The sequence below is a fragment of the Linepithema humile genome, chromosome 5, assembly GCF_040581485.1.
Source record: "Linepithema humile isolate Giens D197 chromosome 5, Lhum_UNIL_v1.0, whole genome shotgun sequence".
Taxonomy (NCBI): domain Eukaryota; kingdom Metazoa; phylum Arthropoda; class Insecta; order Hymenoptera; family Formicidae; genus Linepithema; species Linepithema humile.
Window position 1 is genome coordinate 24,458,688 of NC_090132.1, and position 12,225 is coordinate 24,470,912.

The following is a 12,225-nucleotide window of genomic DNA, read 5'->3' on the forward strand; positions in this document are numbered from 1 at the left end:
TGTAAATTGCGATTCCGTCGATGTCAGATGGCAGAATTCCTTCGCGAAGATCAACATAAAGAGATTACACGTATTGCAAAAGAGTTGTTAATATCCTTGGCGCAGTGCTCGAAATCACATCGAGATAAGCATCGCTTTGTCCGCGGTTCGTCACAGTCCGCCGCAGTCCTTCGCCGAATCCGGGCTTGCGAAAATTACGAGTTTCGTGTCGCGCGTTTATGTGTCAACGGGTCACGTGTGTTCCCTTGACAGTGAAAGGGTTATATCGGGTGTGGAAATTACAAGCGGCTATCATCGGATCTGATATTCGGTACTTACATTGGCCGGCTCTCTCGGTCAGTGTAAGCCGGTCAGCGGTTGGTTTGTCATCAGATTACCACAAGCAAACCCGGGCCGAATCAACCCGACCTCGGCGCTGATCGGGCCCGTCTCTCTCTCCCTGGCGTCGTCTCTCCCTCGGCGTCGGCCAGCCGAGGAAGAGACGGCGCGTCGCGGCGGGCTACGGCTGGAGAAAAAGGGTGAGACAGCGGGGGTTTGTGCGCGCTGCGACGCGCCGCCGTACGAACGGGGAGGGGGGCATGGTGTTTCTTCTTTCGGGGGTAGTCAGCGCCGCCACGGCACCACGCAGGGTGAGTCTCAGTCGTCACTCGGTCACCCCGCCGAACGGGTGGGTTCGAGGAGTCGATCTCTGTTCGCGCTCGTTCTCTCGCGCGTTAACCGCACGCGAATTTCGGGGGGTTTTTCCCGCTTTTCTCTGGCTGGCCTTCGCGGAGTGGGGCTCGCGCGTCTTCGACCCGCGGGTTTGCGACGCCGCGTCACCGTATTCCCGGTCACGTCAGCGGGATCCGCGGGTATCGGGTGCGATCTGTGCAATTCCGTGTGTGCGGAAACGTGGTGCCGCAACCGGTCAGCGCGCGTGCACCATACGACGATCGATCGACTCGGGATACGATACGATCCAGGGAGGCGATGGACGGAACCACCCTCCTGCGGGACAGCAGATAAGGAGTCCGAGGACAAAGGACAACAACGCACACACGCTATCGGTACGCGATCGCGCACGGCGAGATCGGATCGCTTCGCTCCGAACGCTCCGATTTGTGCCCTGATGCGCCGGCTTGACACTGCGAGGCTTTATCGAGGAGCGAGTATATAGCGGTCGCGCCGCGTGGTGTGACCTAGCCCGGAACGATCGTTCTTGCTCGGTCTTTGGCTGCCGCGTGACGCTCAAAAATTTATCGCGTCCCTTGCGATCTCGGAGGAGATAAAAGTAAACGATCATCGAAATTTGTGGTCCATTAAACGTTCTCAGTCACGAAATACGCGACCCGACGATCTTTCATGACGCGATGTTTTTATCAGGGATATGTATATTGGAGAACTGGAGGAGCGACAAGGACGAAAAGACAGATGAATCCTTAATGACGATCTCGGGAGGCGACAGAGATGCTGTAGTGTGCGCGAAGGATCTATAAGCTCCCTAGTTCGCGCGTTTCTCTGCTCGCAAGTGAACCGTGTCAGATTGTATCGTGAGAGAAAAATCGTAAAATAATGATATTAACATGCTATCTAATCATGCATCTTATTCATGAGAACATGAGAAGTTTCTAATCAAGAGACGAGATATATTCGTTATCGGGAAAGAATTCACATAAAATTTACAAATTGTTTCAATCGAATTTTCATAAATTAGTAATAATACTGATGTAATGACAAAGTATATAGATCTAGCATAAAATTCTCTCTCGCAATAATGGGGATAATGGCGCGATGAATCGAAGCATCGTTAATCATTCGATGATCATGACTCTTGCTTAATCGAGGCTTAATGATCGTACCATGTGCTATTCGCGATCGATGAACCTGAGTATCGTCGCGCTGCATTACACATATCACCAGGAGCGAAAATGACTAGTGCGGAATAACGAGCAACTAGTAATTGGACGAGAAAAGCAGGGCTTGTGAATTGGAGATCTTCTTCTCGCCGCGTTTCTCTCGCGTAATTTTTTCTTGAAAAGAAATTGCGAGAATAGCGGTCGCACGTTGATGCGATTACAGGGGATGTTTTTTCATTCAACTCTTGCTTCTTCGACCTTGTGTATTCACAACACATTTAAACGGTTCAATGCGTTGAATTATGGGAGCTTTCATTCAAGTCGTTGGGTCTTCCAGAAATGATAAAGGCAGGGAGCATCGAGTTTTGTCATAAGCGTTGACGATTGGACTATCTTTGTTTTATCTCGTGGAAACTGACGGCATCGCGCGGGTGCGGCGAAGTACAAAATTACAGTGCAGTTCGTATGAAACTGCACGTTTTACGAATTATTTTTATCTCTCTTGTCTCGGTTAAAGCTGTGTCCAAAATAAAGTGATAGTCCGCGAATATTCGTGCACTTCGAGCAATTATCTTTTTATTTTGTTTGTTGTTAAATACAATTTTGTGATTGCATGTTTGCTGGTGAAAGTCAAATAAATTAACGCCTATAATTTACAGTAATAATAAAGGTTCTATTTGTGTGTGTTAATTGATTCGGCTTGGTGGCATTTCATGCTCGAAAATTGTTATAAAATTGCTATGTCGCGATATAACTGACAATTGCTACGTGACGCGTTTGTAATGTTAATTGGATTTTGGTGCAGTAATTAGTTGATATTTACAGTATCCTCCAAATGTACGTTCGTGGCGAAAATGATGACGATATTCTCATTAGCAGCATATGTGTATACTGTCGCGGCGAGCCGTAATGACATTCTTGCGTTTCCTTGCTTATCAAGTATGACTGCTCGGAAGGGATCGGGACGCATCATAGTCGATTACGCCTGAATGGGAAGTCTCTCAATCCTGCTCTCAAGAAGGCTAAGATGCGGAAGTCGAAGGTATCCGCCAAGTTTCATCAATTAAGGCTAGTAGGTTGAGCTCCGGGTGGTTTAACATTCTCGTCGATCAGCGATACCTTGTAATTCATTGAGTGTTACAAGTACAAGATGTCGTTAACACACCAGTAATCTATCACGTGGTATCGTCCAGTGTGCACGGAGCTTCTGTGTGAGTTAGCAACTTTAATACACGTTTGAACGCAGTGGAATGAATTTTTTATCGAAAAGGCGAGAAGCAGAAGGTTGTGTCTCGCAAATGTGTCGCAGACACGTGTAATGTGATGAATGTGGAAAGTACTTTGTCGTACACGCGAAGAGGAAATAGCGCAGAGTTTTTGAAACATATACAGTAATAGACTCGTGCCTAAAGAATGGTCAGGACAATTTCAACTTCATACGGGAAAAGCATAAAGTATCCAATAATATCTTTGTTCGTTCGTTATGCTTCGGCGGCGTACTGGCTGCATTCGACAAAGTGCTTCCGATCGTTTTCCTTATTTCCCTTTTTGTATATCGATCATGATAAGTCGGCGAAAAGAGTGCAATGAATCGCTCGACCGCATTCGAATGCAGGCAGATGGTGACATGAGTAACATCCCGTTGCAACCCCTTAAATAAGAAATTAAGAAAACTTGCGGTTCGATTGACTCTACGTAAAACCAGTGACCCGTGTGTGTGTGTGTGTGTGTGAATCTGTGCTGACTCGTGAAAATATAAGTTCTGTTTGGTGCCGGTCTCCTTGATAAATGAGTTGTCGATTATAGTACTTACTTCTTCGGTATCGTGACAGGTTGCATACTTGAATTAGAGCCGGTAAACGTAAATTTTTTTTAGAAAATAATTTTAAAGATTTTATTCACGTAATTTAAAACGAGTGTATTAGGTGCAGCGAAAAAAGTTTTTTTTTTAATAAATTTGTCTCTTAAATTTAAAGAAGTAATGTCTTTGTGCAGATTGATAAAACGCGAAAATATTTCTAATTTAACAATTATTTTTGTAATTATTTCTTATAATTAATCATTTTTTTATTACTAAATTAATTTAAAATATTTTTTTACTTTTTGTTGCTAGTAGTCCTTATACGTTGTTGCTAGTCTATAATTTCAATGCTAAATAAGAATTATCACAGAATAACATTTACATTTACATTTATGTAAAGTTGCAAATAATTCGCAGTAAACTACTTATACTTGTCAATTTTTATAATTGAGTTTATTGTAAAATTTTCATTCGCAAAGGTCTCGTGGAAGCAGAAGATTTGATCTGACTGATTAAAACAGAAAATAAATGAACCGCCCGAACTTTCATTCAGTTCCGTCGATCGATCAAACGTGGAAAATCCTCACAAGCTCTTCCGCTCGACGTTTTCGTTTGCCCTTTACTATCACGCTAGCGTTTTTTTTTTTTTTTTTTTTTTTACAAAGAAATATTTCCAATTTTATCTTTCGTTTATCGTCCGTTCATCATACACTATTGATTCGATTTCATAAGTTCGTCAACATGTATAGCATATTCACAGCTTGAATTCAGCAGTTTTCTTTTTTTCTCTCGTTATCGATATAATTTTTCCCGTCGAAATTTTGAGCCTCTTCTGTCTTTATCACTTATGTATATCGTGAACTAAACTTTAATCTGTGAACACAATTTTACATTACGTTTTGTCTGTAGATATATCGGATTAATGTGACATATAATATATAATGTCGTGCAGATAATCTTCATAATTTTACTTACGCTTACGTGTGTCATTCTCTTTTCTAAATTATATTGTAAATTTCGTATGCATTGCCATTTGTAACGCTCTTTTCTTCCGAGCGTAAAAATCTTGAAAATCCTTTTACGAAATGTATTTCTTGCCTTGAGTCATCGTGTAACATTTCGCCAATTCGTCTTGGGATATCGATCGGATGCCAAAAACTTCCTGCTGTGAGTTTCCTCTTTGGCACTCCTTCTCACCGAATATTCTCTTTACAAGCATAGTTATGTAAAAAGCTTCCCTTCGCCGCTGACGGCTCAAGATACTTTCAAGAGAAAATATATGGATACTGAATATTTTTTCTAATTTTTTACACAATAATTTTACACGAAATTTAAAATTATTAAAGTATAAATAATTAGAGAAAATATATGGATACTGAATATTTTTTCTAATTTTTTACACAATAATTTTACACGAAATTTAAAATTATTAAAGTATAAATAATTTATTAGCGAGCATGTGATATTTATTTTGGATACTACGCGAAATGTAAGATTCCTTTAAATTTCTTCTTTCCTTTAAACTTTCCTTTAAATTAATTTCAAAAGGACGACTTTATGACAAGGATAGATGCCTGATCGTTGGCCTCTCTCGCAATCTTTTTGGCCGCTTTCTATATTCTTCGTCAAATAGATTACGTTATGAATTTGCTTGCTTCTCGAGGGAAATCGAGGCTCGTGTATACATACATCCCACTACCTTGTGGACTAATTATAATTTACGTTCCACGTCACCGATCGCAACGGTCCGATTTACTGTTTTATTTTCGTCTCATCGTATGCATTTTGTGCAATAATGAGCCGCTCGATTTCTATGTTGAATTGATTTCATACTGCTATCTCAAGCTCGAGTAACAAACAAATTTCAAATATAAATAATTGTATTTTGTTAATTGATTGTCTCGCGCGCTTTTGCGATCTGGAATTTAACAATAACAGAAATTATATTGCGTTCAAGAAGCCTTTGCGAGGGAAATATATGGACACAATATATATAATTCCCTGTGTTAATGTGGAATCAATACATGATACCGCAAATTATTAGTATGTTTATTTCCATAATTAAATATTCTAACATGGAGAATATTATCTATTATTTCTATCTGTTATTTCAGTCGAATATTGACTCTTTATTTTTATAAAACGATAAAAAACAAATTTGTAAAAGGCTGTTTTATAAAGGACATAACCGTTGTTTATAAAAGGATGGAAAATAAAGGAATATGTATATTTATATGATCGTGAATTTTTAGCGCGGGCGTGGTGTCGCTGTACAACGCTACAGGATGCAGTTTTTTCACAGCGGCTTCGTGTCATTCAAAATATCGAATCGCGTTGGAAAATAGACCAAGTATATTACTAAAGAAGAAATGGAAAAAAATGGATATTTTGCAAACAATTTATTTTCGAAACATATGGCGTGTATTTCTATTTCGTATTCTGATTGCTCTTTTTCCTGCTTCGATTCTGAATAATTCAATCTAGCGAGCTATTTGTCCCTATTGTGACGTTTGTGTAATCCAACGCGAATATCTCGTATATCAATGTTTGCAATAACGAGTAAGCCAGATTAATATTGATACCGTGTTACGTATAATAATCGTTATATTACATTCATTATAATGAACAACTCTTTGATGTTTTTATTATACGATTATGATGTAATTTTTATTATACGATTATGATACACACACATAATTTATTTAACTTTATTGAAGTATAATGTGATATTTTTGCATTTATAGAAAAAAATTTTTAACATTGCAAAGAAACAGTATAACAAATATTTTATTAATTTTGTGTCTTATCTAGTTTATTGTAGGCAATATAAGTTGAAATGACTATTATGCGATTAGGAAAGCTTTTCAGTTTAACAATGAAGAGATCATTGCAAACATTCTGAAAAATGTTTCACATTCTTAAGTGTCGAAGAATTAATTCTTTGCATTTGAAATCATTTGTCACCGCGCTCACTAACGTTGCACACTTTTTGTTATTCTTTTCCTCTTACTCTTTAAGTAAATAGATGCAACAGTTCGTAAATTTATGCATAGTGAAACGGGTCGTTTTAATCGAACAGCGAACGCTTTACCGCAACTCTTGCAGTTTTTGTCGGTGAGCTGCGCTTTATGACACATCATCGTATTGACCCGCTTTACATTTTCTTTTTCTAACCATGCGCTCTCGCGACGGTTGAACGGTGAATTCACCGCGCACTTAAATCGCAAGCCAAGCTCGCGCTGCTCTGCCTGTACGAGACACGGGATAAGAAGCGTGCCGCACGTGGGAGTTCAAGACGACGACAGCAGTCGCCGACAGCAGTCCCGACACCGTGGATCCTTTCGAAGGACGTCGGAATTGTAATACGGCTTTTTCGGTGCTATCCTTTCTCTCTCTCTCTCTCTCTCTCTCTCTCTCTCTTCTCTCCGTGCCCCGCGCAACGAACCATGCGCGACGTTAGTTTGCTCGGCGTAACATTGTCGGCGATGGTATTTACGAGCGACGCATTCTCGGATGACGTCGGAAAGATAGCGGCGCCTCGGGCCTGGATAGCGCTCGTATACGTGAAGACGTTAATCTCGGCATCTTTTTTGCACGTCGTGAGATCGTTCTCGTCGCATTCCGATTCAGCTGAAAGAATTTTACGACGTGCTTGACTCTCGGCACAGTGACAGACTGCTCGCGACATAATCGAAACAAAATCAACATGTGATCGCTCTGAATTTTGAGCGATTAATTTTGTTGTTCTGAAAAATTAATGGATCGAAAATATAGATGATTAAATTACGAGCTATTTATAGAATCATGTTATATTTAAATTACATAAGTCGATATTTATACAATTTTGGTATTAATAACTCCGTCACAAAATGGATTAGAATTTCGGTGAACTTAATTATGGGAGATTTGAATCTCAAATTATAGATATTAAATTGATGATTTCAATCTATGACTCGCTATGTGATGGAATTAGAAAATATTTCAAACGGATTTAATGCTTCGCGTTGGGATATTTCAAGGAATGAAATATCGAGAAACTGTCTAGACCGAACTTTGAAGAACTTTATCGCAAAATCACTCTTGCACAAACCACATCAAACGGGCCGTGTTACGAAAGGTAACCGGCTGGACTGGAAGCGCTCTCTTTTGCGGCCAGCAAAGAGAGAAGACTCATTTTCTTTTTTACAATCTTCCAGTAGTTGTAGTCTCTTGAAATAGTCTCGGGAAACGCTAATTTAGGCGATCGACCGAAACGCTTTGTCGAAAGTTTCGGTTTAAGCGCGGCCTTGGCGAGTCAACTTGCAAAGTATTGATAAAAGAAAATTGCGGAAAAGTTGTTCGGACACAAGACACACTTATGAACGTTCGCTCGTGAATATTGTTATTAAATTCTGGCTTAGATAATGTTTCCGCGAATTTTAAACGAGATGAACTTTAAACTTCTTTAGGCTACGTGCCGTCATAAAAGATCTTGACGTCTCGTTGAAAAATGCAAATTACGTAACAACGATTTTAATACGATCATTGAAATACATACTTTGAGGATTCGGTATGATCTTGATAGATTCCTTGTTGCTTATGCCAGTTCATGAGATCGTAGAATGTCAACAGGCGACTCGCCGAGCATTATTCGAGGACAGGACAAATTCCTTCTGGCAGTTGGTGCAAGGTGAACGCGAAGGGAGGGCGTACCTTCGCGTAGGGGGTGTGGGAAGGTCGATCGATATATGCGCCTTTGAAATGAGAAGCCGAAACGCGTTACTTCCTCGAGCATATCAGGCGAGGTGGCCCGGCCGAAGTAACGCTAATGGTGAATCGAAGACCCCACCTACGAGGTGAACGAAGGATCATATCCTCCGTATAAAGGTCGGAAAAGGCAGGAAGGGCCAAAAAGGCAAAGGGGACGTGTCTAAAAGCCACACTCCCACTATTTGCGATCAATTTCAGGCGATTTTGCAGCGGCATGCTATTACTTACAGCTGTAGTGTAACCGTCCCGGTTATTGATTGTGTTCGCGGCTCACGGGCCGATCCGGTATCTCGCTGCGAAACGAGAGAGAGACAACTTTCGATGTTTGCGCGAACTATTCACGGCGCAATTATTAGCTCCGCGTAAGAGCTCTTCCTTTCTTTCGCATCACTCGCTTTATAGGTCAATTATACGGATCAACTGTGTGGAAAAGATTCTTTTCTGACTTAACGTCCCTAAATATTTCCGCGAGACCCTAGAAGCCGCGCTTTTTCGTCCTACGTTATTTATTATTACATTATTCTTATAGATATAGTCGCAGGAGCCAGCGTACGAATTATGTATCGCACGATTAAATAAAAATAGAGAGAGAGAAGAGAGTGCTCTGGATTGGCCGGGTAAAATCCAGTGGCTGGCAACGGGACGTTTCCTGTATTTTGTATTCGCACTTTCATTACGCTTTAAAATGACGTAGAAAATTGTGTAGGACCCGCGAAAAGCCGGCAGTGCCGCGGGTCTGTACAGATGCGCCCTTGAATTTAACAACTCTCACAGAAGGTCTATGTGTATAGGGAGAAAAGAGGCTATCCTTCGAGCTCGGGTACGCTTCGTGCTCGCTGAATTTTCTTGCGTTGTACTTTGCTGTGAGGCTCGGCGGAACCGCCTCCATCCAACGATCGCGCGGCTCGTCTCAACGGGGTCATTCGGCGGTTACGTAGACGATGGCGTGGACCACCGACTTAGAAAAGTACGACGTGAATCGATCGATCTCTAGAGAAGATGAAAAAGGGTAGTAAAGCGCCGTGCCAAAAACGTCCGATGACGACGGACGTTTTATATGCTACGTATAATTCGCACGCTCCTGGCGAGACGCTCTAATACGTTTAGGATTAAACCGAGCTGACCGCTCTCTGTTAACATTATCAATATTAATTGACGCAAAATCTTCGGCTTGCCATCCGATAAAAAATTCCGAGTGCGACGGACATGCGGCCGTCGAATATACGCGTCGGGTTAAAAATCGCGCACGATTTGCGGTTCTAAAAGTCGTTGAGGTTATAACATTGTAGCGAGATTGTAGAGAGATAACAATACTATATTCTGGCAAAGATACACATAAAAGAACCGACGAAAAACGAAACGCGAAGGAAAAACGCGATATTTCTTTCCCTTCTTTCCTCTATTGCGTCGGATGATATCTTTTTCCTTATCTCAGAATTTATCTCATATTCCATTTCAAATAAAAATGATACAGTGAAAAGTTTTTAAAACACGCATTGAAAATTCTATAATATTGAATGCCCGTTATCGGAAATTTTTACGTATCTTGTTTTGTATTTTGTGACATTATTTTGTTGAATTACATAAAAACTGTGGAAAAATTAATTTTAAATAATTATCATTGACAATTGCAAGTGCCATTCGTGCCATTGGCAAGTAGTTTTGACATACCGTGGCAGTAGTGAAGAGATTTGAGAATCGTGTGGGGATACTGAGAGAGAGAGAAACGTAAAGTTTGTTCAGCGGCTTGGACGACACTTGTCATACAATCAAATCCGAGTGTACGCCGGCAAAGTGACGAGCGTTTAACTTAACGATTCGACGATTGTGTGCGACGCGATAAACATATATACACATCTTGAGTTACGTTCTTACGCAAGTAAGGTTGAAGTTTTATTTTTTTTTCATTGTGAAACTAAGTTAATCGATCGTGTGCGAACTACTTTTCCACTTTAGGCCGACCTTCGGGCGATATTAGAATTCTTGTAAATCCGAGCGAACTCGGCCTCTCTTTTCTAATATTGGTAACATTTGCCTGCACGCGAGGCATGAGTGCACCTATCCTGTAAACTGGGACAAATTGGAAATGTCACATAACGACGAGGACGGCGATGACGATGATATTGAGACAACGGTGTCGAGGTTGCGAGGAGTCAATGTTTTGCTTCCGGTCGATTTTGCATTAATTTGACGAAAGAAGCTTAATGTTTAATGTCAGAAAGTTAAACACGACCGTGTGGATTATTACAGTCTTTAACTTGCTTGAATTTATGTTTATTTATACTGCAAGCATTCACCGGGTTTAGGTTTATTTGCCTTAGGTATTTGTAAATTCATGAGGCTATATATACCTTTATTATTCCATGTATATTTAATAAAAGTAAGAGTTCAATGATATAATATTATGATATAATTCTGAGATATAATATTCTGGGGTTAATTTAATTTAGAATAATGACTTCTAGCGATATCGCATCTTTATTCATGTTTGTTACTCAATCTACCAATTTAGTTCAATATTGTTTTTTATCACAAAGAATATCGTTAATGAGATAACGGTCCTCGAATGCTCGAAGGATAGATTTTTCTTTAACTCGAGCACTCGATAATGCCACTCGAACTCTCGCTTCGACATACTACATCTTGGCATCTATCTAATCCGTCTAACCAACCGGTACTTGGAGTCCTTTACTTCAGGTGGCCCTTCTGCGGGAAAATACACGACGACCACTTCGGATCTCGAAGGCATGAACTATATTCTCGACTATTTTCCCAGAAATCGGCAGTTCACGATTTGCAAATGCAGCGAGAACTTCAATTGTCTTCAATCGAAGCGCTTGATGACATATCGCGGAACGATTTGTCTCTCCCAGATAAATTATTCAATAGGATTGTTAACTTCGATTTCATATCACAATGATTTATGATGTTGACGCAAATAGATAGACACACGATGGTTTTGGTGAAGTTAGAAAATTTGCCTGAGGAACAGGTATTGCAAAAGTAAAGAAGTAATGAATTCCTAAATTTGCAAATGCAGCATAAGTTTGCATTTTAAGTGTTTACTTCACTTTACCTTATTTACAACAAGGTTATCTGCGTAGTTACGTTAAACGTAGTAAACCGATGAGTGATCGAGAAAGATTGTTATTGCTGTTTTCACGAGATAATAATATTGCCTTCTCGAACATTAAATGCTCCACGTCACACTCGCATTCTCCATTTTATTTTAGCAGTACTTTAAGCGTCACCAAGATTGAAAAGTGCTGCCTTAAGAGCTCTCGTTTTCAGATACTATCATCAAATTCACTTTACGATACTATAAATTTCTTAAACAAAATTGATCTGTGCATTAGATAATTACCAACTGACTTTTATTCAATGATCTGCGCAAATATGCGCAATGCCTGATAAGTTATAATAATTAAACAAATAAATATTTGTCATTTATTTTTTAATAAATAGTATCGAACTGTATTCAAAATTTTCCAACTTTGCATTTCGAAGTGATTTATTCTTACTTTGTATCGTTTATTTTAGAAATTTTTTAACTTTTATCATAATCAGTGAATTATTATTTTTATTTCTTTCGGATTTACTCGCCATTCTCTGTAACGTTTGAGATAAAGTCATCGAATCGTAGCTTTTTATCAATTTTCGTTATTCGACACGAAAGAATCAACTATCCCTTTGAGACATCGAACTCTCGCAAGTATCTTCAAGACTTCCTTCGTCGGTTGCCCGCAGAGAGCATTCGTAAGTTAATGAACGTCACGATATATCGTCACCTTGATCTTATCGTGAATATCTTATCGTCAAACGACGAACGCAAACTTCGTG

General features: G+C 40.0%; 1 protein-coding gene across 5 annotated transcripts in view; it reads left to right on the forward strand.

Moving 5' to 3' along the window:
• Positions 1-12,225, forward strand: part of eag (ether a go-go) — a 123,590-nt gene that overhangs the window by 46,633 nt on the left and 64,732 nt on the right. For 4 of the 5 annotated variants that reach the window (XM_012371938.2, XM_067354863.1, XM_012371940.2 and 1 more), the window contains exon 1: positions 665-1,046. The exons of the other annotated variant lie outside the window; for it this stretch is intronic. The gene's annotated coding sequence lies outside the window, so the exon portion shown is untranslated. Of the gene's footprint in view, positions 1-664; positions 1,047-12,225 lie in introns of those variants that run through there. 5 annotated transcript variants of the gene reach the window in all.